Here is a 27,868-nt window from a genome sequence, read left to right as displayed (position 1 = left end):
TGAAAAAGCAGAAAGCCTGAACAGAACAGTAATAATAAGAGATTGAACCAGTAATAAATATATCTCATTACAGAAAAGAGTAGGACCACATAGCTTTCTACTCTGCTTATTTGTACCAAGCATTTAAAGAACAAAAAAAAAAATTGAAGAAAAGACAATTCATTCAAACTTATTCTGTGATAACATCCCTTCATTAGAATAACTGAACAAATTAGGTAAACTGGGAATGTACTTCAATCTAACAAAAGTCATCAATAACAAGCCTCCTGCTAATACCATGCAGAATAAGAAAACCTCAAAGCATTCTTTCTATGATCTGTAGCTAGACAAAAAATGCTCACTTAAATCACTTTCATTCAACATCATGAAGGAAGTCCTAGACAGAACAATGAAACAAAAGAAAGAAAGAATTTCCACATTGGAAAAGAAGTAAAAAAAAAAAAGTTGTTTTTGATGGCATGATCTTTCATGAATAAAACTCCAAAGACTCAACCCAAAAACTAATGAAAATAATTCAACACAGAAAAGTAGTTGTTTTTCTATATGCTAATCATGAGTTATCTAAAAAGAAATCAAGAAAACAATCTCATTTATTGGAATGACAAAAGGACATACCTAGGACTAACTGCAACAAAAGAAATGAAAGATCTCTGCAAGGAAAATTATAAAACGTGGATGAAAGAAATGGAAGAGGATCCAAAAAATGAAAAGACATACTGTGTTCATGAATTGGAAGCACACTGTTAAAAGGTTCACACTAGGAAATTTAGCAGTGAATCTCCTCTACTATATAATGCAGCAATGAAATCTCCTCTACTATATAACTATTGTAAGCTAATAATATTACTTTAAAAATGGCTTGCACAACTCAAACTGGTCTATATATTCAATGAAATCTCTCAAAAGACAGATGGCATAGAACTAGAACAATCAGCCCTAAAATTTTTATGGAAGCACAGAAATTCCTCAAAATAGAATAATATTGAGCAAAAAGGATGGAAATAAAGATTCAAAATTAAACTCTAGTTATTGAAATACGAGGATTCAGGCATAAACACAAAGACATAGACCAAAGGAAAAAAGAGAGAGCCTGCCAGTAATGTACCTACAGCCAACTTTTCTTTGACACAGTTGACAAAAGCATGCATCAGAGACAGGACAGCTTCTTTAATCAATAGCACTGGAGAAATTGGATATCCACATGCAGAAGAATGAAACTAGACCTCATTTGCAAAAATCAACTCAAAATATATTAAAGACTTAAATATAAGACAAACTATGAAATCATGAGAAGAAACCATAGATTAGAAACTTCAAGATACTGAGTGGAAAGTACTTTTCAATGGGCCCCCAAAGAACAGTCAACAAAATGATAAGTAAACACATAAGATTACATGAAACACACTTTTCTACAAAGCAAAAGAAGTAGTCAACAAAGTGGAGAGACCAGCTACTACACAGGATCAAATATTTGCATTCTGTATACTTGACAAGTAGTTTATATCTAGAATAAGTAAGGAACTCAGATCAATAGCAAAGAAATACAAATTTGATTACAAATATGCAGTACCTGGCATGGTAACACCTATCTATAAGCATAAATGCTCAGAAAGCTAAGGCAAGATGATTATTTGAAACTAAAAGTTTAAGCCCAGACTGAGATTAACACAGGGAAATGTCATCTATAAAAGGTATCGGTAGGGATTGGTAGGGGTAGTAATTGACATAAATAGTAATTTCTCCCAAGAAACATTTACAGTTACACAATAGGTAAATGAAAGAAAATGTCAGTGCCATTAATTTTCACAGAAACAATCAAAACCTCAGTGAGGCTTCCTCAGTACAGCAAGAATTCCTATCATAATAAAAGCATGGAAAAAAGGAAATCTTACATGCCACTGGTTAGATATAAATTAGGATGATCACTATGCAAAACAAAATTACAACTAGAATTCTATATTTTTCATCAATATATTTTCTATGTATCTACACAAGGAAAATAAGTCTGTTCAGTGGCTTCTGAATTCTGTTCATGAGAGCCAACAACTGGAAACAGCTTCTTGTTTGCTTCAATTGAGGAGTACACTTAAATTTTCTGTGTGTATCCAAAGACTGTTACTCCATAATGAAGTAAAGCATAAAATATTGTAATTTGTGGGAAGGTGGAGGGAGCTGAAGTTCATTTTGTGAGGTAAAATAAGCCACAGGAATTTATTTTCTCACTCATATGAAGAATCTAAGAAAGTCGACTTTGTAAAAAGTGTGAGTAAAATAGTAATTACCAGAATCAAGGGACAGTTCTGGGGAGGAAAGAATGAGGAAACTTCAGTCTATTAGGTGTTTTTAGTATCTCAAAAAAGCTAGAAGAAAGATATAGTATGACACTTGAGGGCATAGCTTTGCTTACACTGATTTGAATACTACGCAAATGTATATATTGAAAAATCATTTACGCTGTATGTGCCATTTTTGTGTCAATTAAGCTATAAATAAAGGAAGTGTGATAAATTTACACAAAGTAACAAAAATATGAGCTCATAGAAAGTGTAAAAATGTTAGCTCAATATTAAAATTTAATGAAGAGGTGATTATCTTGCCTGAGTTTAATAAATGAATTTATTAAATAAAATAATTCATATCTACTAAGTGTGCAAAATAAATGGGTCTTGATATGACATTTCAGTACATGCAAATAATGTAATTTTCTGGTTTTATGCTTTTTTTTTTTACAATGATTGTGAATTGTGTCTGGGAATTGTCAGACATGTAGCATATATCCCTGAAAGTGTTGTTGGACATAATGACAACAGAATCTTGATGAATTTCAAGATGAAAAGTAAAACATTGAGTGCATCTACTTTCAATCAATGAGCCAGGGAACCTCCTAATTTTATAAGGGTTGTTTTTAAACCTTCAGTAAACGTTAATGGAGCTTTTCTACTGATGTATAAGGTTTGTTACTGAAAAGTTAGGAGCATAGAACTTTTAAGTATCAAAAATCCAGGTAACTTCCCTGTCATCTCAGAGAAAGTACACCTTCTCTCTGTGTTGCTCAGTTCAGACATGAAGGCATTAAAATTTAAAATCAGTTTGGTAAAAGTGTAGTTCAGCTGCATTTTCTATTCAGACATTGGTTAGAACAGCATACATCTTCCATTGGCCTTACAATAATGATGATATTACAGTAATGATGGAATAATTCTGCATCCAATCCAACTCCACTTACAGTAGCATCTCAATGAATTCTCTCTGAATGAAGCATTTCATTGGAGGCAGAAGTGTCTTGAATTTTTTAATTGAAATTTAAATGTTTCATCCCCAGAGTTAAAAAATGATGGTAGAAGCTGGTTATAAAATAAAATCATAATTGGTTTCAAGACAAACAGCCTTCTCATCAGCCAAATATTTTCTGCAATGTTAGGAGATAAAATAATCATCACCACACAATTTAATTTTCATTATAATGTAGCACACTTTGGGTAGGCAAGAACTACACATTTTAATAATATGAGCCTAACTGGCATGAATTTTTATGAATAGTGTACCTTCCAAAAGCAAGTTTTGAACAAATGGAGATATTCTTTTCTGTCTTACTGAATAGGAGACTGTAGATTCACGTTGTAGAGAGATTGAGGAGGAGGAACAATGGTGCAGAAATGTGTAAAAGCTGCATCAATTTACATATTCCATCTTCAAACCTTCATTTTCCTCATGTAATAATTGCACAGAATAAAGATCAGCGTGAAATGCACCTGTTCTGGTGAATGTGGTTTTGCATGGAAACTGGATCATAAATACTTGAACTTTCATCAAAGAAAAGCATAGAGACAGGACAAATAAATATACATCACTGGTCTCTTACTATGTATGACAGCGTCTCTATGTGTTACCTCAGCCCATTTAAAGACTACTTTTATGCATATTTTGTATGTGGAATTATTAAGATGAATTACATGTAATTTTCCTTTTTGCCCTTTAGATCTTTTAAATATCCATAAAATACAGGATTTAAAAAATTGTTAGTAATACTTATGATTTCTTTTGAAGTGGACAGACATTCCTGGATAGATTTCATTGGGCTAACATGATTCTGTGTCAAACTCAACTGACACGCATTCTTGGAAAGTGGTGATAGTTTAATTTAATGTCACAAAAATAGAACTTAGAGTAAAACTTTTAAAGATTCTTTATAGTCCGGATTCCATTAGACTCAATTTGAATGTCATTGTACACTGTGAAAAAAAAATTACAGGAAAGTAAGGATTTTACACTACTTCCCAGCTCCCTTGAGACACATATATATATTGGCATCACTGACTATTGCACCAAATTTCCAAATCTAACTGCGATTATTTATCACCATTTCTGCTTGATGCATAACTCACAACCTGCTTGTGGGTGGTGGTGCTAACTCAAGTGGACAGATGAACTATATATCCCTCCTCCTCTCACCAGTTATTGGCCTAGTGGGTAAGCACGTGACCCAACCAGTATTAATCACACTTCTTACCAGGATTTTTCAAAGTCAAACTAGAGTAAAAAAAACTCTCTCTAAGCTGAAAGGAGTTTGATTCAGTGTGTATGTTACATGTAGGGTGCCTATTTATAGAAGAGATTTAAAAAACTAACATGTAAACATTAGTATAGAAATAAGAGAGCAGGGAGAAAATGTTAAATCCTACAATTCACCTTTGGTTTCTGTTACTAGCATAAAATGGTATAATGTCTAATGTATACAGTAATATAGAACTGTTTTTTTAAAGTATTGGCCAAATTTAGTGTAGATTTTAAACAATTACTGTATAAAACTTTTTATAAAGATGAGATTTGATTTATTAATTTCATACAAAAGCTTAAAATTGCTATTCTATAGTCCAATTGATTGAAACAATTAAAGCCAAGACTACTTTTTTGCCAGCACTACGATTTAATTCAGGACCTTCCCCTTGAACTTGCCACAGGGTGGTTTGGTAGGGGGATATGGGATTGTTGAAAGGAGTGATATTAATCAAGATGCACTGTATTGATAAACTATTTTGTTAAATTACAACTCCCTTGTAAAATACTTAAAGATAAAAAAATGTTTCAAAAATAAAGCAGTACTTGTAAAATTTATGGATTCCAAGTTTATAAATTGAGAGAAATTATGTGATATAAAAAATGTGGAAGAATAAGACTGCATATATATTCCCATTGAAATTATCAAAGACATTATTTGAGTATTTGTTAAAAAAAATCTTCTGATGCCTTATGTAGTCTAAAAATATTTGCAGTGTTTGACATAGCAGTTAGGATATAATAGTCCAATAGATAATAACAAAATCGATGAAAGAGTCATTGAATGAATGAGTTTAAATTGAAAAAAATGTGGAGAATACAGAGTGATGAGGAAATACTAGGTGCATATATACAAACTCTAACTATAGAAGTACCCTATGATCCAGCAATATCACTTTTTAGCATTTATCCAAAAGATTATAGGTCATGATATGGTGAAATGAAGAATCATTTTCATTGCTGCAAAGTATGGAAACAGGCCAGATGTCCTTCAATGAACAAATGGATCAAAAAATATGGTAGATATACACAATGGAATTTTACTTACCCACTTGGAAGAATTGTCTGATATCATTTGTAAAGAAATGCATGGACCTGGAAAAAAAACCAGGTTAAGTGGAGAAAGTCAGGCCGCAAAAGACAAAGGACAGTTTTCTTTCATGGGAAAATCAGATCTAATTTATAAACATACAAGTAAACACACATTTATATGTGTTGTTTGCAAGTGTACACAAACATATTAAGCGCATGGTATCTGCAGGGGAAAATTCAAAGAATGTAATTCCTTAGATAAACCAGCAGTCCAACAAAATGAATTCCAGGTGTGGAGAAGTCAGAGGGAGGGGCTAGATGAATGAAGAGAAGAGGCAGAGGATGGAGGAGAATGGCATCATACTATTCAATGTATATCCTATGAAAGTAGGAAAATTGAGGGCAAGAGTGGGGAATGGGAGAAATGGGTGAGACTGATGAAACAGGTGATCTTCATCAAGATGCACTTTACAAATAAACTGGCATGTTGAATGCTATGCTCTTTGTACAACAACATAAAGATAATAAAAATATATTTACAAAAAAAGAAAGTGGAGAATAAGAAGTGAATAAGGATGGGGTTGGAGGTATTGCTCAGTTGACGGAGCACTAGCCAGTAAGCAAAAGCATCAGATACTAAGTTCAATTCCTGGTCTCTGACCTAAAGAAAAAGAAAAAGAAAAAAGTATTGATAAAAAGAAGAAAGGAGTAGATAAGAAAATACTAATTAGCATATGTGCAAAATCTGAAGGACAGCTAGAAAACGAATTCCCAAAGAATTCTGAATCAAGTAGTGCTCCCCCTCTCCCACTGCTCCCCACTGTAGCCCCACTGTTGAACTCATTTTCATATTCAGGGATGTTGAGTGACTTTAAATACAACAGAGTCCCACCTGGCCCTTTCTGGTCTTGATACTTCTTTAGGAAGGAATGCATATATAGATATAGGCACTTATTTTAGATTGCGCTCTCTGGCTTCTCAGCTACAAGCATTCTAAAGTAGCTTGTTTTCTGCACATTTAATGAAGCCCACAGGCAAGTGCAAAAGCAACACTAAAAGGAGGTCAAGCTGAGATCCTTTATTCCCCTTTAGCGCAGTGTATTTTAACTGTGCTAACCAAGAGATGAGTGAAACTCAAGGCTCAGGCCTTTCTCAATTTCCATTTCTTACCTTGTTTTCCAGGAAGACCTGAGTGCTAACTTTGAGTATCTAATCATTACTCAGCTGCTCTCCTCTTCTTCACCTGTCCTAGTTAAGACTAGGAACATAGTGTCAGGCATTAGCACATCACAAATTCAAGTGCTATTTTATCTTGAATTCCATCACAGAAGAGAGCTATGTGTAGACAGAATTCATCTTTGATTTCCCTGCCTTTTCTATATTAGTCCAACTAAAACAAGGTGATTTTTTTAATCTACTAGTTCAGAACTCACATTGGTAGGACAATTTCATCAGATGTGTTTTATTTTCATAGCAGGGTCAAAAAGAAGTTGAACCAATCATTTTAAGTTGAAAGGTCTCTCATAAAAATTCAAATTCCTAAATCATCTTGAAAAGTCAGGGCTTTTTCTCTTGCGAAATCTAGCAATTCTTCATCCTTCCTAGGAGGTGATAAGCACCAAGATTTTATGATTTCTACCCTTTCTCCCTCTCTTTTTCTCTCTACCAGGGTTGTGAAGTAAAGACTGATTGGGAAAAATGGCTTTTGTGCCTAGTCCTCTTCACATGTATACATTACTTGTTTTGAGTTTATGATCCTTAGCTACTGAGGATAAAGGTGATGCCTACTTGTGCAGAAAATATTACAGCAGCCACATGATGCTAATAGCAAATGATCACTCACTCTGTAGCAATGGCTTTACATTTACATTTAATTTATATTTAGTACTTCATATACAATAGTTTTACTATTGTATTACTTTTATAGCCTTCATTTTACAAGGGAGAAAGAGTATAGAAAAGTTGCTTAATTCCTCAAGGTCATGCAATTTATTAGTACCTAGTTTAAGAGCCAAATCCAGGTTTCTTTGACATCCAAGGCCATGCTTTTCATCACTATAGGTACTAGCCATAAAGAATATAAATTTTTCAACTTAACCAGAAACTTGTGAGGCTCAGAATCTTACATTAATTATTTCTGGAGCCATTTTCACTAGTATTTCCATAAGACAATGACAGTGACAGCTATTCAGCATTCAGCAGAGATTAAAAACAAGACATATGTATTCAATAAGTTTCTAAGAATAATATTTTTACCATGATTATTTACAGAGTTGGTTAATTAGTTTTACTCTCATATATTGCATTAAATTACCAACTGCTTCATGCTGAATTCTGAATGGGCCTCAGTTCTGGGATGTCACTTGATCTGGGGCCAGGGTTTTTTGGGAGGCCAGGAGGTGGCAGTAGCCTTTGAGCACTGCTAGCTTAGATGACAAGCCAGACTGTGGAAGCACATACTTCTGTAGCATTCTGGATCCCAGAAAGAAACAGATGGTAACTGCAAATTGGGTAACTTAAGGAGGGTAATGGATTAAGGTAGGGAATTGGGAAAGCATGAGGTGCTGGCATGCTCACTATTCCTAAATATGCTGGGCATGGATGGTGTGGTGTATTTGTAATCCAAGAATTTGGGAAACTAAAATTGGGAGATTATGAGTTTGAAACCAGCCTGGGCTACAGAGTGAAGCTCAGTTTCAAAAACAAAACAAATCCTACCAACCAACAAGTCAATCATCAACAACAAAAATTCCTAGGCACAAAAGAGGGAGGTAAGTGAGCAATTGCCAGAACCTAGAGATAGAGCTCTAAGGAGAAGGTCACTTGTGTGAGAAATAAACTTGGGGTAAAAGAAGAAATCAGGCCATATTGTTGACAGCCTGCTACCATCTCCACACTCTTCTTTAGACCTCCCATCTCCTGCAAGTTCTCAACATATGACAGCGAGAAAGAGAGCCAGTAGTATCGTCTATCAGGACAGTGCTTCCAATGTTCAGTGTGAAGTGGAAAAAGGTGGAGGGTATGTTCAGTGTGGAAAATGAATGCCTGTCAGCACACTCCTCTAGGCTGATAGGACCTGGATTTTCCACACTGAAATCGAGTCAAGCCATAAACAATTTGCATTTAACTGGGGAAAACCTTAAACTAATGGAAAAGGCTTTCACAGGACATTAAAAACAAGTAAGCTTATGAGTAGCATATGTTTTCATTCCTGCCCTACTGTGTTGGCAGGATAAAACAATGAATGAATCAGATCTTAGTAAAGTACCAAACTTGGAAATAGGAGAGGGGAGAATGTTATCCCAGCCAGATCACCTGGATTTGGCATCCCAAGAGAATTAGTGTCAAATGCATCTCAGGGTACCATGGTCCTGGGAGGAATAAGTACTAGACAGGAAAAGATAACCACCACATTCACCTCACTGCAAAATTATTCAATTATCTGCCTTTTGGTCACATATATTTGTACTGGCTCTGCATACCAAGACACCTGGGGATTATTCATTCCACCTTCTGCACAAATTTCTTACATACTGAATACTTTCTCTCCTCTCTCTCAGATACCTGTAATACTTCAAGTGTTCACAGTGAAAATGCATCCCCTCACCCTTATCTAATTTTCATGAAGCATATTTTTGAGACCACCTGGCATCCTGGATAATCTCCTATGTCTTATGTTCAGATTAAAATCTTCACCCTTCTTAAGAAATCAGAGCCAGAAGACATCTAAAAGGGAGCTCACTTCAAAGAACAATGGGAGTTAACATTTATTGAATACCTTTTATTTTTTAAGCACTGTACCGAGAATATACTTTATATACTTTAACATATTTAATCTTTCCATCAGTCTTTGAAATAGCTATTATTGCTGCATTTTGAAGCATAAGAAGGTTCAGTAACTTATCCAGGGTTACTTAGCTAATAACTGGCATGCTCAACATTCAGACCCAACCAAGGTTTCCTGCCAAGTTTGTACTGTCACCACTGTAAGAATCAAAAGGCACAGCAAAGATATATATATATATATTTATATATATATATATATGCATATCTTTGAGTGAAATTTTTTCAGTCATGATAGTAAGCAAAGAAGTTAAATTATTATTCTAATATTAAACCTTTTTAACCACTGATTGTCATGTTTGAAAAACAATAATGGCTTAGTTGGTCAGTGGGCAATACAAACTCTTTGCTGTTGCTGATGGATGGCGTATATTTCTGCAAAGCAAGTCTGCATTATGTGACTAGACACTGAGAAATAGAAACAAATAGAATACACTTAGAAATACAAATAGAAACACTTAGAAACAAATCCATATATAAATACATGCATACAGTACATAGATAACTACAATGATGTGTCCATATATGAATAATAAACATCAAAACCAATATAAACATTGAACAGTTAAGTGTTCAGGTAAATAAAATTTTGAGACATCCACCAATGAGATACAAAGCAACCATTAAATATGGCAGTACACAGTGGATAATAACTCTTAAATAGATTCATTGTGTTCCATTGAACATGGGCAAAAAGGAAATTGGAGGAAATGGGGATGGAAGAGGACTGATTAGTTCATTTCCCATAGATTCCTATCAGAGTTTCTCCATATAGCAAGCTCCCTTAATCATAGAAATTTTATTCCTAGAAATATTTCTAGGAGCCTGTCTATTTTAGAGGTGGGTCTATCTGAACAAGGGCTAATTGTTTGGACCTTCACTGCATGCTATTAGTGTCTATGATTCATCAGATGGCATTTTGGTCTGGTGTTTAGAAGCATCAGAAGACAGAAACATTTGTTCTCTGCTTCTCTGTCTTATCCCATCAATACTGAGAAAAGTACATCTTCACCTGGGCAGAGGCTCCAGCTTCTCCATTTCCAACCTTTTAGAAAAAGACGTAAAGAAACTCCAATGACATCTCTATTTTCTCTGTGTATTGAATTTAAAAATAAAGTCTTGAGCCTATACGAAGTGGTATCTTCTCAGCCTGAGGCATAATACCCTTATATACTCTTATATACTAAACAGTACCATGTTTGTTGTAGAAGATACAAAACGTAAGAATGATTTTTTTAAAAAAAATAGCATGAAATAAAAGTATCTACAACACTTCCATTGCTAGTAGTGTAATAGATACTTGAAAATCTGATTTGCCTGGGTGCGTGACTTAACTAAAAGCAGAAGAAAAGCTTGACATTCCCGTTTCCATTTTATATGAATTTCTACTCTAAGTCACTCTCTCCTCAATTACTTCACATTCACTTTGGAATCCTGGAAAAAAGGACTAAGAAGGACTAATTAAGCACCAATTTATGACATGGGACCCAGACTACCCAAAAGAACAATAGAGCTTCTCAGGATAGACCACCCATTAGGTTTAATCAGGTAGCCAATGAAAGAGCACACCACGTGGTATCCAGGCAGGAGCAAAAAGTTTATTCTGCTTAGCTGCTGCTGGTCTAAGCCCCAATTGGAGATTGCATGTGACTGGAAAGGAAAGGGGAGTCACTTTGCTTATCTAGGGAAGGAGAGGGGAAGAGGGGGAGGCAAGGTGTGGTCAGGTGAGAGCAGATGTGGCAAAGGTGTGGCCAGGTGGGGGGAAGGTGTGGCCACCATAAGATGTGGATGTGACCTGGGACCCTCCCACAGTCCCATAGGAGGTATGACCAGGGTATCCAGGATGTAACCTTAGAGAAGGGGGAGGTGACTGCACCTAGGTGTGCCAATTACCTAATTAACACAGGTACTGGGTGGAGACATGCAGGAGTGGGGAGGGGTCTGCACAGGCCCTTCACAGGCCCTTCCTAGGTGGACTTTATATTTCATCCTCGAATGAAGTCTGAGTCATGAGTCAAGGGCTGGACAACAATAAAAGGGAAAAAATATTACTGAAAAGAAAACATTGGATGCCAATGGCTTAAAGGCAGTGAAAGGCATAAGGCAGAGCGGTGTGTGGAGAGCAGCTGTCTCAGTATTAAAAGAGATGAGGTAGAGTGGTGTATGGAGAGCAATTGGCTCCGTGTTACTCACTCTGGTCTTTTTCATGAATGCAAGACTGCTTTACCTTAGTGGGCTCCGGAGGGAGACAGGTGTTTCTTGAAGTCACTGTTGGTATAGAAAGGGCAGGAGCAGAAGCCCTTTTTATTCTTGACAGATGAATCCACTGTGGCTGTCCTTTGAGCTTGACTGCCATGGGGGTGGTCAGCAGTACCTAGTGAGGGCCTGTCCACTTAGGATGCAAACCAGATGGATGAAGTGTCTTGAGAAATACTTGATTTCCCCTGGCAAAATTGGGGGAGTGGGAGAGGGGCCTTGATGAGGCTGAGGGAGACATTGATCAGCATGTTGGTGTAACATGTATCTCAGAAAAGTTAGGACAAGAAGGTAATCTGTTATCATTAAGGACATTATCTAGGAGGAAATGTCTTCCATACATTAATTCAAAGGGGCTGAGAAAAGTAGGGCTGTGGGAAGAGGCATGTAAGCAGGTGAGCACTAGAGGTAACAGTTCTGGCCAAGATTGTTTCAGCTCTAGAGAACATTTAGTAAGTTGTGTAAGAGCACATTAGCTCTTTCAACCTTTCCAGAAGACTGAGGCTGATAAGGAATGTGAAGATTCCACTGGATATTTAAAAAGGCTGCCACCTGTTGGGTCAATTTGGAGATAAAGGCAGGTCCACTGTCAGATTGAAGTGACTTGGGTAGGCCAAACTCAAGAATAATTTCTTTTAGTAGGACAGAGGCAACAGGGTCAGCAGTCTCTGGCATTGCAGGACAGGACTCGATCCATCCTAAAAAGGTATCTACCATGGTTAGAAGGTATTTCAGCCGCTTACATTAAGTCATGTGAGTGAAGTCTATCTGCTAGTCTTCTCTTGGGGTATGGACAAAGCCATTTAGAGACCATCCTGTGTGGAGGTAAGGGAACAAGTAGGACAGTCTTTAGTCAAGCTGTTAAGCTAGGGCAATGGAATAAAGGTTTGAGAAGGTGGGAAAGAGGCTTGTATTTGATGTGCAGTGCCTGATGCACCTAAGAAAGAAAACTGTCTGCTTCTGCCTCTGGAAGAATGAATTGTCCCCCTAGGGACCACCATCCCCTGTGCTTCCTGGGAGGCTCACTGATGGGTAAGTTCCTTGAACTCCTGTGGTGTATAAGAGGGTTAAAATGAAGGAAGTAAGGGAGCTGGAAAATGTCTCTGGGCTGCTAGCTTTGCCTCTGGCTCTGCTTTTGAATTGCTCACTGTGATGACGTCCAGTCCCATCTGGTGTTCCTAGCAGTGAATGTCAGCTACCCAGTGGTGAAAGGAAGCCACATCTAGGAGCTTAAGAATAAGTGAGGGAGGCTGTGAAGGTGGCTCAGTGATAGAGCGCTTGCCTGCATGCATGAGGTCCTGGGTTCGATTCCTCAGCACCACATAAGCAGAAAAAGACAGAAGTGGCACTGTGGCTCAAGTGGTAGAGTGCTAGCCTTGAGCTGAAGAGCTGAGGGACAGCGCCCAGGCCCAGAGTTCAAGCCCTACCCCGACCCAAAAAAAAAAAAAAGAAGTGAGGCATTAATAATGGGGGTCCCTTTCGTGGACAGGAAGCCAAGCTCCTTCCAGATGGCTACATGTGAATAGAAAATATGAGTCTGTATAAATATTAATCCGGCAACCCCTGGCTAGAGTTAGGCTCGTAGTTAAAGCTATAAATTCTTCCTTTTGTGAGGAAGAGCCAGGGAGAAGAGGGCTGCTTTCAATAATGGTACAGTTATTAATGATGGCATAGCCCAAGACTCTGGCTAAAGGCGTAGGTGTGGAAGTGCCATCGATGTGCCAAGTGTCTTCTGGGTTAGGAAGAGAGGTTTCCAAGATTCCTGTAAAATGAAGTGTGAATTCCTCCAAGGTCTCTGTACAGGAATGGAAAAGAGGGTTAGAATTGGAAGGAAGCAAGGTGGCTGGATTGAGAGGGGAGCAGCTTTCTAATGCAAAGTCAAGGTTCTCAATAAAAATTACCTAACATCACCAAACAGGCATAGTGAGTTATTTAGTCTGACCAGTGATAGCAAGTAATAACAAGTTTTCCAGTACTCCTCTACAAGGAAGGACAGAGGGAATGGTCCACTAGGCCTAACCCATGACTGGGAATTTGTATCTGTGCAGAACTTTCCCTCCCTGCCCCTGGCTCCCTGTGAACTTAAGCATATAGCTCATGTCTTTGCCCCAACAATGGCTGAAGCTGTACTGAAATGACATCTTCCCATTGCATCTCTATGCATGCAATAAAACCGCCATTCTCTGCCATTTATCATGTGTTTCTATTTAATACAATGGGGCAAGTAACTGGATCTAGCATGTGGAATTCTTTAGGTTTAGGCCTGAGGCCTAAACACCTGATTTCAGTAGTATTTTTAACATTTCATAATCCATTTCTAGAGTTCTCCCATGATAACTTATACCTTCTTTTCTTTTTTCTTTCTTTCTTTCTTTCTTTCTTTCTTTCTTTCTTTCTTTCTTTCTTTCTTTCTTTCTTTATTTATTTATTTATTTATTTTGTTTTTGTTTGTCATGGGGCTTGAACTCTGGGCCTGGGCGCTGTCTCTCAGCTCTTCAGCTCAAGGCTAGGGCTCTACCACTTGAGCCACAGTGCCACTTCCAGTTTTCTGGTGGTTTATTGGAGATAGGAGGGCAGGGATGGTAAGGGGAAACAAAGGAGGAGGCAACAATGCTTGATAAGAAATGTACTCATTACCTTGCTCATGTAATTATAACCCCTCTGTATGGTATTTTCACAATAAAGAAAAAAAAAACATTAAAATAAAAGAGTTTCGTGGACTTTCCTGCTCAGGCTGGCTTTGAACCATGATCCTCAGATCTCAACCTCCTAAGTAGCTAGATTACAGGCATGAGCCACAGGCACCCCAGCTACTTATACCTTCTTAACATAAATCTAATCACATGCCAACCTCTGCTATATCCCTTTATAATTACTGAGAAATCATTACTTACACTAAAGCAAGATCTTTACCACAAAACTGGGAATTTATTCTCAACAAAGAAGAGGTTGTTAAATAGTGGAAGTAAGGAGATTCTATTTATGCCTTGGCTGTTGATTAATAGTGCAATTGCTGCACAAAACAATCAAAGAATGAGGAATGTGGAGGGAACAAGAAGGGATCTAATATTTATTGCAAGGAGGACCTTTCATTATGTACTTAACATTCATTGAGTCATCTCAATCCTAACTCCTTGAGGTAGAAACATTTATTTCCTATTTCCTACATGAAGAAATTCAGGCTCTATCAGGTCATGTGGCTTGCCCAAGGCTATGGTACTATAAAATGGGGAACCAACACAACTTGCAATCCTGTTTCTATCACATGAAAAGCCAAGGATATAAACTTGACAGTGTCTGCCTCCAAAATCTTCATGCGATTTTTGTTTTCTTTCTGTCTCTTAGAAATTCTTTATAAAGTATATTGTTGATGGTGGTGGTGATAGTGGTGGAAAAAAAGCATCTACTGCATTCCTACTGTTAAGAATTTTGCATGCAAAACTAAATGGAACCATCTTGGCATGCATTCAAGCAAGCCACTATTTTTGTTTCTGTTTTTAATAAATATTTTATTGTTATTGTAGAGGTGATACAAGAGGGATGACAGTTACATGAGTCAGGTAATGAGTACAATTCTTTTTAAAAAAATAAGTTTTTTGTTGTGAAAATACTGTACAGAGGGGTTATAATCACATGAGCAAGGTAATGAGTACATTTCTTACTTAGGATTGTTGCCTCCTCCTTTTTTTCCCTTACTATCTCTGATCTTCCACCTCCATACTCTTAACCTATAATGTAGACCATATTACCTTCATCTCATCGAAAATGGATATTGTGGTAGTAACTACTTTAGGAGAGCATATTGAAAATTAAGCATGATAAAATGAAACAGAAACGAGGTGAGATCCTGTTAATGATTAATATATAGTCCTTTTCCTGCACAATGCCCAATATATTCTAAGCTTGTCCCATTAAGGAAGCCCTGGGACCTCTGTATTCTTATATAATTCAGTTTCTTAGGCTCAGGAAGAAAATATCTCACCTTCTGTCAGATGAGATAGTTACCCTAAATAAATTTGGCCAGGGGAAGTGGCACTGTGGCTCAAGCGATAGAGTGCTTGCCTTGAGCTGAAGAGCTGAGGGGCATCACCCAGGCCCAGAGTTCAGGCCCCATGACAAACAAAAACAAAATAAATAAAGCCAAGAAGTCAAGACAGACAGAACAAAGTATAGGTGTATGCATATGTGTGTGCATAATAAAGAAATGGGTGATCATTATAGTTTGATGTCGTTTTCTTCTTCTAGATATCTAGATGTACAATGAACCAATGGGTTTTTCTCATTTTTTTAAACTAAGTTTGTTTTTATTGTGAAAATACCATACAGAGAGGTTACAATTACATGAGCAAGGTTAAAGGTATATTTCTTGTCAAGTATTGTTGCCTCCTTTGTTTTTCTCCTACCATCCCTGTCCTCCCATCCCCACAACTACACTTCCTCCCCTCCCCCCTCAGCCAAAGTTGTAAAGTTCATTTTTCAACGTAGCATTTTGTACATATCATTGTTGCAATGGGTCCACCTATATTCCTATTTTAACAATTTGTTTTTTTCCAATGGGCTTTTCTTGCAATGTGTTTTTTATTATCACTATTTGTTTTAATTTACCTGAGCACATAATTGTATCACATAATTTCTTCTCGTAGTACTCTACAACTATACCTAAAGGAAGACATGAATTCCACCTTGAAAATTGGTGCAGTATTTGTCTGGACTTCCCAAAGTACACATTAAAAAGTACTGTGTTACCACAGGCCAACTTCCCTTTCCTTCCAAGTCAGAGGTTTTGGTTGCTTTCTTTGCTGTTTTTTTTTTTAATTTAATTTAATTTTATTTGTGAACATACTGTACAGAGGAGTTACAATTACATGGGCAGGATAATGCATACATTTCTTACCAAGCATTGCAGCCTCCTCCTCCTTCACATCCCTTCCCAGCCTCCCCCCTCCCCCCCATCCCAATCCTATTCCTCCCCCCCCCCTCGTTTTGGACATGACAACTTGTACTTCTCATTGTTGCAACAGGTCCACCTGTATGCTTATAGAACTGGATTTTCCCCATCTCCTCCACAAGTTATACTGACATCAAATATAGTGAAAGCAGGGGTTATACTGTGGGGGAGGGACATACAAAGCAACAAAGAGATAATCTTATAAATGCATTAGAAACACATGAAGGACAACCTCTTCAGTAAATGGTGCTGGCAAAATTGGTTAACTAAATGTAGAAAACTTAAGCTAGATCCTTATATATCACCCTGCACCAGAATCAACTCCAAATGGATCAAAGACCTTGAACTCAAAGTAGACACTCTGAAAACATTACAAGATGGAATAGGAGAAACCCTAGGTCTCCTTGGCTCAGGCCAAAATTTTCTGAATAGAGACCCGGAAACACAACAAATCAAAGAAAGGTTGGACAAATGGGATTGCATAAAGTTGCAGAGCTTCTGCAGGGCAAATGACATAGCTAGCAAGATCAATAGAAAACCCACGGATTGGGAGAAGATCTTTACTAGCCATACAACGGACAAGGGTCTCATATCTAAAATATACTTGGAACTCAAAAAATTAAACCCCCCAACAACAAATCCTCTTTGCTGTTTTTTATCTAAGCACTTTTCTTTAGCATACCAGGTAATGTCAGATAATTGAGTAAAGTTTACCTCTGGTTCTACTCTTTTAATAATGTCTGTAGCTAGGCTCTGCTTCTAAGGAGTAGACAGTTGATATAGCCTAGACTGAAACTTACCTGGAGCCATGAAATCACCCTCTCATGCAACTACAATATTGATCTGCAAATTTCCCAAGATTAACTAAATGCTACTATGTGCACAGCTCTGAAGATCAGATCCAATACTGAGTAAGACTGGTAAGTCTCCATTTTTACTGATTGCACATGCCAGCAGGGATACAGATAATTAGTAAAGGTGAAAAACACTATCCAGGAGGTACACAGTGATTGGAGAATGGGCAGTGATGGTGGAATAGGACACTGCAGAGAGGATACTTTTCCACAGAGAGAATCACTGAGCTGTATGCGAGAAGAGGGCAATAAGATAGTCTCCAGGAGAATGAGCAAGGAGGTTGTAGTGGTTGAAATTGCAATGTCATAAACTTGTCCTATTAAACACAAAATGAAGCCTTGTATGGCTGTGATCGTTAGCAATATGGAGAAAGAAGGATAGGACTCTATTTGCTTCCTGCTTGGAGAGAACTATGGTTAACAACATCTTTTCCTCATTTGTTAACCTTTCAATAAAGTAATTGGCAGTGAGAGAAAGGACATGCAAAATGCCAAAGGTTTGTGAAATTATCCACTCACTGCTAATTGAACCATGAGGTGCCATATTCTACAAGTTTATGGTCTAAGCATAGATCAGTGCAGGTTGGTTTCACTACTCAAAAATCTCTCATTGCAATCCTCAAAGGCAGGAAATAAGAAACCTAGTAGTCAATAAGATTTTTCTAGACCTTAGCTTCATCATCTGCAAAATGGGGCTAATAATAACAGTGTATAAACACATAATATGCACAAAACCAAGCTGCAACACAGTGATAAACACATCAAACCCTGCATTTCTGAGATAGTGCGGCATTCATCTTTATTTTGCTTTGTGCACTTAAACAGCAGCTGAGAAAACTGCCTTCCTAGAAATCCAGTGTGTGCTTGTGGGCATGAATGAATCCGCATTTCATTCCCAAGGCATAAATCATTTCCATTTACCTTTTATATGCTTCATAATGATGCTAATGACTGAAAGGTCACCCATTTCCTGGGTGTTTATAGTCAGCAGGGTGAATTTTCTCAACTGGTCACAAAATGTCAAGCCCATCAGTAACAAAATTCACTTCATTAGCTAATGTGGTATAATTTAATGTTTAGGGGCTGAAAGAAAAAAAATAGTTTGAAGAATACCTTGGAACAAGACTAAGAATATTACTCAAAAGGGAAATTCTCTCCTTATATTACCCTAATCACTACAGATGATTATCTTTTCTCAGCAAATGACCCCATATGTCTGTGTGTCAAATGACGGTATATATCATTTTCCAAATAGCTCTGAGTCATGCTTAAAAAAGCCTTTAGCACCATTATGTAACTGTTCTAACTGGAAATATTTATTGAACTCTTAATATGTGCAATGCTCTGAGATGAGCATTTTTAACGAAGTGCCTCACAGACAGCTCAGGGCATTTTCATTGTAAGGAGTCCTGTTCACACTTTGCAAACAAGGCAATGGAAGATTCAAAACACAGCTAGGGAAGGTATCCACGCCTCTGAGGACTCACCACTGGGGCTTTAGGGTTGAATAGGTAAATTGTCCTGACCTGGCTTTGATTATGACTTGAAATCAAGAGATGTGTTTCAAGGTTTATATGATAAAATAAGCTATCACTTGTAAAGTCGTACACAATTCTGCACTAACATTGACCCAGATTTTGTCTGTTCACCAAATTCTCCTTTGCTGGAAAAGGAAATTTTGAGAGAAGAAAGATTCTATTATCTCAGAAAATTCCCTAACAAGAAGCCCCATGATCTAGCCCAGGGCTCCCTCTTGGAACATGTCTCATAATACCTTCTTCCCATATCTTAGCTTCGGTCAACAGTTTCTATCCCCAGCACTTAATACAGAGCTAGCACAGTTTGGATACTCAATTGAAATCTTAAAGTGCAATATTAAATCATACAGTGGGAAAAAGTAATCTCTGAAAGTATCTGTAATCTTCTACAGAAAGCATAATTTTCAGAACATTATTTTATGGCTCCTTTCACCTCATATTCAACATATAGAAATTAATACAAAGGCAAAACAAACTATAGATGTGATGAAGTAGAGATTGTCATCTAAGATTCAAGCCTTTTTCCTTAGCTTAATATAATAGAAAGGGCCATGATAATACTGACTTAGAATTAAAACAGACTTGCTGGTGAGTAATCCTCCAGCTTAGTAAGATGCAAACCAGTAGCTGCCTCAAAAAACAGCACAGTAAATTTTCACTATTTTTACATAAGATTTCCAAAATATCCTAAAAAGGAAAAATTCTTATATCATAATTCCCAGGAGAAGAGTAACCAAGAACAAAATGGTATAGAATCAGAGAAGAACATATTTTTAATGATTCTTTAAATAGGTTAGGTTGAATACTCCAGCAACATTCGTCCCATTTTTTTCACTAATTATTTTCTTTTCCTGCTGATAAAATGCTAAGCCCTACAGCTGTTGAAAAAATAATTTTGTTGTGTTTTTTAATCAGTGTTATTTATAGCTCAATAAATCTAATACCCCAGAGCTGATGCTGAAATATTTGTCCCAACAACCAAAGCAAATTATCTGCTTTTATATTCCTATTTTGCAAGCAGCAGAAGCTTGTTCCTAAGTGCCAAGAGATGGCAAATCTCTCAGGACAGGATGAAGAGCTACACTGGCTATGACATTACAAGGAATAAGAAATTCTGTCCAATTTACAATTCATCATGAGTTAGACTTTGGAAAAATAAATGCATTTATTGTTAGATCTAAGAATATTTACATCAAAAAATAAAAAGGGGGATTAGCTGCACACCCAAAATAATCAACTAGAAAGAAAGGAATCAGAACTATAATTGCCCAGGCCTGTAACCCTAGCTTACTCAGAAGGCATCATCAAGCAAAGCCAGTCTAGGCAAGAAAAGTCCTTAACTCCAATTAAGCAGCAAAAAGCTCAAAGTGAAGCAAGTTTTACACCCCCAACCAAGAGTAAAAAAATCTAAGGGACATCATGTAGACACTGAGTCAGGGATCCAGTACCAATATATACAAAACAAAGACAAAAAATAACAGAAAAGGAAGGAAAGAGTGAAGGAAGGAGAAATAGAAGTGAGGAACCCAGCATGATAAGCAGGGAGGGAAGAGGAGGATGATCCAAAACTTGGTACTGTGATGTGATGTAGTGGACCTAGTATGTGTTAGGAGTCCATCAGAATTTAACCCTGGGAAGCTCTGCCACTGATCAAGTGTCAGGCTTAGGAACACAGTTAAAACACCTTGGAGACAAGCTTTCTTCTATATTCAGGGAAATAATAGCACTTCTACCTCAGAAACTTTTTAGGGCTAAAGAAAATAAGGCCTATTTTGCAGGAAAGTACTTTGTAGTATAAAAATGTCAAACATCTATTCTATGAAGTAGTTTCTATCATGGTTAATGGTGACTGTAATTAGTTCCTTTTGGCTAAAATTATAGGTAATGAGCTAAATAGATTTTGTAAGTGATTCTTGTCCCCCAATCTTAGTTTGCCTACTATACACAAGAATAATTATAGTACTGATTTGTGCTGTCTTTTTTTTTCTTTTGGTCCCTCAAAATCACTGTCTGTGCTTGCTCATCCAGCCTGTAGCTCTGGAGATGACCTCTGTGGAGCAGAGGTCACCTGCTGCCTTGTCATTTGACTTCCAGCTGCAATTGGCCAATCTGAAGCATGGACAAAAATAAGGATGTGTGCTCCTCTGGAGCCTTTCTGTCAGATTTCATTGATTTTATAGCAGATCTTTATCAAAGACAACATTTTATTGGTAGGCCACTCTTACAACCATTTCTCTGGATTCTGTGCCATCACTTTCCCTTCCCTTCAGGCCTAGAGAGTGGTGACACCTAGTGAATTGACCATCACAGGCTAGGGTGCTTCACTGTATCTGTTCCTCTCTCTGCTATGATCACAGTTGCATGAATTGCACTTTTATTCAAAACTTCTAAACTATCCCATGTCTTTAGGAAAGACTCTTAGGTGAATTCTGGAAGTAAGTCCTTCACATATTTGCAAACAATACAGATATCCTAGGAGAACAGTGTTCTATGACATAGGATGGTGTCATTCTTTGAGAAATCACTGAATATGGTCTAAGACAAAGCACAAATGGAAAAAGAAGGAAATAAGAGGTCAGGTGGTTGTGGGGGTTGTGGTGATATATTGATCCTAGAGTTTGGGGCTAGTTATCTGCCTCTGACATTACTTTAAAGTTGATATTCCCCCAAGAGAAAGAAAGGTTAGAATTGTTCACTTTTCAGCTGTAACTTCAGTGAAAACTTAGAAAGCTTTAATGATAGCCTTACAATAAACTTTCCCCCACTTTTTGTTCTGTAGTGGGAGAGATGTCACAGAATGTAACCAGGCATGTGGTTGTAACTGACTCTGATATTAAGTACATGTTCAACTCCACCAGTTTATTTATGTATTTATGCCAAATAGCAAAGGAGCCTGATACAGGAAGAGTAGAGACAGACAATTTAGTATTCCCAAATCTCCCTGCTGAAGTAGGTATCCCAAATACAAAAATCAATAAAAAGTGAATCTTTTTAGACAATGGACAGACTTAGGCTATTCAGAAAAAGTATTCTGACTGCAGGGTATTGCCAATTTCTATCAGAAGGAAGCGGTTGGGGTTGCATGCATGGAAATTAATACTGAAGAATGTTAGGTAACAGAGTTCCGGGAAGATGGCAGAGGAGAAGCTGGAGGCAAAACAAGCTCTCGCATAGAAAGCAGTTTTAGGGTTCCAGTGAACAGTCCTAGGCCAGAGAATTACACCAAGTGTGCCATCACAGGACAGGGAGTTAGGCCAGAGAAGGAAAATCAAGGCAAAGAGACAGATCTGTGCAGTTGCCAGCAGCTGCGGTGGTGACGGCAGCCATAGCTACCATACCTACAACACAGAGAGTCTGGGACAAAGGCACCAGATGCAGTGGGCAAGCAGATTCTACTCAACACCAGCAAGAACTTACAAGGAGAAGATATCTTCATCCTGTAGATCACAGACCAGAGACGACCCAGGAACCAACACTCTGGCAGCATGAGTAGAACCCTGACATCCTCACTCCTTCTCAGGGAGCAGAGGAGGGAAGGCCACCCATCCCAAAACCCTCTACAGGAGATCTCCATCTTTGATCCTGACAAAGGCCCTGCTGAGCTGCTAGCTCCAACTCAGGCCTTGGGAGAAAACAAAAGAGTCATTTAGCAGGTCACAGGAACCTACCCAGACCTGCCAGGCTCAACTCCACCCAGGAAAAAGTCACCCAGCCCAGGCAGAGGTAACTCTGCCCCTAAGAAGTGGCTTTCTTCACTGGGTAAACAGAGCCAGAGACTGCCCCTCCCTTTAGCAGCCTAGACAATCAATTGAAATTCAGTAAACATAAACCCTGAGAAAAGCTCCAGGCTGGGCTCTGTGAGTGTCTCAGAAGCTAGCCCCTCAGTGAAAAGCTACTCTTTGCTGAAAGGCCTCTGCCCAGAACCTAGCCTCATCACAGCATCTCCAAACTAGAGGAAATAGCCATCTCCCTCTTTTGTGATACTCAAAGCAGATCTCCCTCCCACTGAACTAGCCTGGGAAGAGGATCACAAAATCCTGGGTAAAGCAGAGCATTTTTCTGCCTGTCCAAACAAACTGACTTAAGTAACCAATCAAGCCACTGGAAAACGAAACACCACAAGCAGACCAGAGACTCCACCAAGAGACTGGTTATTGACACAAAGGAGATACAGGATCTTCCCATTCCCCCCCTCCCTCCCAAAAAATCAAAGAACATTTTTTGTACCTTATTTTTAATTTTTTTAATTTTTAATTTTTAATTTAAAAAAATTGTTTTCTATTTTTTCTTTTCTTCCTTGTATACTTTTTATTTGAGGTGTATATGTGTGTGCTTTTTTTTTTATGTCTACTGACCTTTTGATCCTTTTTTTTCTTTCTTTCTTTCCCATTCTTTTCACTTTTCTTCTCTTTCCTTGTGACTTAATTGCTGTTCTGCTCATCCTCAGATATACCCATCGTCAATTATTAGATCTTATCCCCCATTGTGTACACACTTAATCCAGAAATTTATTACTCAATTCAAAACCTCTTAGACTTAAATTCCTTAATAGCAGTATTACCTCTTTATACCCATATAATATTTCAAACATTTTTACTTTTTAGTTTTTCATGTCTTTCTATCCCTCCCCTCCTCTCATCCCATCCCCATTCTTCTCTGAATACTATTTCTAAAACTTGCAGTTTTTAAGTGTTCCACTTTTTAATTTTAAATTCTTGTTTTTCCATTTTTTGTCTCTTTTTTTTCTTTTTCTTCTTTTTTATCTCTCTGCTATCATTCTGTCCAAACCATTTCCCTCTTTGACATTAGGACTTGATTAATTTCACTCTTATCCTTCACCCTTCCTCATCCCTCTAATCCTATTTTTCCCACATTCTCCCTAAACCTAATATTATCTGGTTGGCAAATTCTCCTTTGCTGTTCTTAGGCCATTAAGACATAGTTGTTTGATATTAAATAGATTGTATCTCGAACTAGATTGTATCTGCAGACTTTTGACTGTGCAACTACAGACTTTGGTCCATGCTTGCCTTAAAATAGTGTTCTAGCACAAAACTGGTGTTGTTCTCAACCCAAATGAGCATAACAAACTGGAAAAACACAAGAAAAATGACAAGTCCAGGGATCTCAACTCCCACTCATGACAATCAGGGGACAGAACAGATAATGAATAATCCAGAGGAGAGTTCCCAAAAAGCTCTACAAACACTACAGGTAAACATGGTAAATGAAAAGAGTGAAAATCTGCAAAGGTCTCAGTGTGAGCATGATAGGGAGAGAGAGGAGGCAAACCAAAGATCAATACCAAAGATCTCATGAACTTGAGGAAGCTACTCAAAGATTGATACAGGAATTGCATGAGTAGATTGAGAACACTCAAAGAGAAATAAAGGAATTGTGTGAGCAGGTTATCAGTCAAAGAGATAGACAGGAATTGCATCAGCTGGCTGAGAACAGACAAAGAGAAAGTCAGGAATGGCACGAGCAGGCTGAGAACACGGAAAGAGAACTACAGGAATTGCGTGAATGTGAGGAATCTAATCAAAGAGTAATACAGGAATTGAGAGAGGGGGATGAGAATAGACAAAGATCAATAGAGGCATTCATGGAATCCATAAACAGAGAGCTGAAAGAAGTTAGGGAGACCACAAAGGGAATGCTGAATGGAGCCCAACAGATGGAATGGGAGTCCAGGTAAACTATAACCAATCAACTAATTGATCTGAGAATAAACGCAGAACACCAAATTAAGGAACTAAAGAAGTTCATTCGAGATCTAAAACAAAGCTACAACAAAGAATTTTAAACCATCGAAGCCTACCAATTAGAAGGAAAAGAAAAAAAAAAAAGTAGAAAGTCTTGACAGTAGGTTAGACCATGCAGAAGATTGAACCTCAGGGATTAAAGACAGCTTAGATATTATAGAGAAAGAACATACAATCATCCAAGACAAATCCAAGAAATATGATAAATCTACTCAACATTTGGAAGACACCATCAGAAGGCCTAATCTGAGGATAATGGATGCAGAGAAGCACCTAAAGACAGAATTTAATAGTCTAGGAAATTTGTTTAATAGGATCCTAGCAGAGAACTTCCCAAACATGCAAAAAGACAGGCCTATTCAGATACAAGAAGGTTTTAGAACTCCAAATAGACGAGACCAAAACAGGACATCCCACCATCATATTATAATCTGCACAGGATCAATTCAGAAGGAAAACATCCTTAAAGCTGTCAAGGAGAAAAGATCAATCACCTATAAAGGGAAACCAATTAGGATCACCTCAGATTTCTCAGCAGAGACAATTAAAGCAAGAAGACCCTGGAATGATGTATGCGAAATCCTAAAGACAAACAAATATCAACCAAGAATACTGTACCCAGCTAAACTCTCCTTCATAAACGAAGGTCAAATAAAAACCTTCCATAGCAAAGAAAAATTAAAACAATATATTTCCACCAAACCAGTCCTACAAAAGATACTTAAAGATGTCCTACACATAGAAAACCAACAAGACCACAAAAAAGGCCAAGAAACTGCACCCAAACTGAGAATCCAAGAACCATAGGAAGAACCCACTTGCTACAGCCCCCAAGAAGGAGGATAACATGGCAGGAACTCCCAAATACCTCTCAGTCATATCTCTTAACATTAACGGGCTTAACTCTCTAATTAAGCTACATAGACTGTCCAGTTTAATTAAAAAACAAGATCCTTCTTTTTTTTTTTTTTATTGTAAAGATACTATACAGAGGGTTACAGTTACATGAGTGAGGTAATGAGTACACTTCCACTTCCTCTTGAACATTGTTACCCCCTCCATTGTTTTCCCCCTACCATCCCCTCCCTCCCTCCCTTCCCCAAGGTTCTTTTTTTTTTTTTTTTTTTGATTGTGATTAAGTGATTACTTAATTTCCGGAAATTCACAGTATTGTGGAATAATGATGCTCATTTAAAGTCACAAGTTCATTCTAACTTTCCTGGAGCAAATTGTCTATCACAGTCTGTAATATATAACGGTGCTCATATGTTATATACCATATATGTGATCAGCAGCATGGGGATATTTAGTAGTGGTTCAACCAGATGAGTGGGAGTTCTTTGTTTCTTAAGTCCTGTTAGTTTTGTCATATCACCTAACATTTTGGATTCATCATCCACTTATCAGGGAGACCATGTACTGTTTGTCTCTTCGTTCTTGGCTTACCTCGCTCAACATGATTCCTTCTAGCTCCATCCATTTCCCTGCAAATGCCATTATTTTGTCATTTCTAATGACTGCATAATATTCCATTGTGTATAGATACCACAATTTTTGGATCCATTCATCTGTGGTGGGGCATCTAGGTTGTTTCCATATCCTAGCTATTGCGAACAGTGCTGCAATAAACATGGAGGTGCACGTGTCCTTGTATATTGGTTCCTGTTGTTCAGGGTAGATGCCTAGAAGTGGTATGACTGGGTCGTAAGGGAGGTCAATCTTTAGCTTTCTAAGGACCCTCCAGACTGCTTTCCAAAGTGGTTGTATGAGTGTACATTCCCACCAGCAGTGTAATAGCGTTCCTCGTTCTCCACATCCCCTCCAGCATTTGTCGTTGGCTGATTTGTGGATGTGGGACATTCTGACTGGGGTAAGGTGGTATCTCAGGGTTGTCTTTATTTGCATTTCCTTCACCACCAGGGATGATGAACATTTCCTCATGTGTTTCTTTGCCATTTTTATTTCTTCATTTGAGAAGTCCCTCTTTAGTTCCCTTGCCCATTTAGTAATTGGTTTGTTGGGTTTGGGAGGGATTAGTTTCTTGAGTTCCCTGTATATACAGGATGTTAACCCCTTGTCTGATATATTGCTGGTAAATATTTTTTCCCAATTAGTTGGTTGTCTTTCTAGCTTGGTTGCGATAGCTTTATCTGTGCAGAAGCTTTTTATTTTAAGGTAGTCCCATTTGTCGAGTCTCTCTCCAATTTGTTGTGACCCTGGGACTCTGTTCAGGAAGTTCCTTCCTGTGCCTATTAGTTCAAGTGTCTCTCCTACTCTGTCCTGCAGTAGTTTCAGAGATTCAGGTTTAATGTTAAGGTCTTTAATCCATTTTGAGTTGATGTTGGTGCATGGTGATAGGCTGGGGTCCACTTTTAGTTTTCTGCATGTGGCTGCCCAGTTTTCCCAGCACCAGCGGTTGAAGAGGCTGTGTTTCTTCCATTGTATGTCTTTGGCTCCTTTGTCGAATATCAGCTGGCTGTAGGCCTGTGGGTTTATTTCTGGATCTTCTATTCTGTTCCATTGGTCTTCGGGTCTGTTTTTGTGCCAGTACCATGCTGTCTTTGTTATTATAGCTCTGTAGTAGAGTTTGAAGTTCGGCATGGATAGCCCTCCCATATTGTCTTTATCCCCTAGAATTGTTTTGGCTATTCTAGGTCTTTTGTTGTTCCATATGAATTTTTGGACTGTTTTCTGTATTTCAGTGATGTACGTCATTGGAATTTTAATAGGAATTGCGTTGAATTTGTATATTAGTTTTGGAAGTATTACCATCTTTACTATATTAAGTCGGCCTATCCAAGAGCATGGGAGGTCTTTCCATTTCCTAGTGTCTTCTGCAATTTCTTTCTTTAACTTTTTATAGTTCTCATTAAATAGTTCTTTTACATCTTTGGTTAAGTTAATTCCTAAATATTTTATTTTTCGGGAGGTTATTGTGAATGGGGTTGCTCCCTTTATTTCCCTCTCTTCCTGTACATTATCAGTGTATAGGAAGGCAACTGATTTTTGTGGGTTTATTTTGTATCCTGCTATTTTGCCGAAGTGATTTATGATTTCTAAGAGTTTGGGGATGGA

This window comes from Dipodomys merriami, unplaced genomic scaffold (genome assembly GCF_024711535.1).
Source record: "Dipodomys merriami isolate MVZ:Mamm:240054 unplaced genomic scaffold, mDipMer1.0.p SCAF_27, whole genome shotgun sequence".
Lineage (NCBI taxonomy): Eukaryota > Metazoa > Chordata > Mammalia > Rodentia > Heteromyidae > Dipodomys > Dipodomys merriami.
This window is presented reverse-complemented; position numbering follows the sequence as displayed.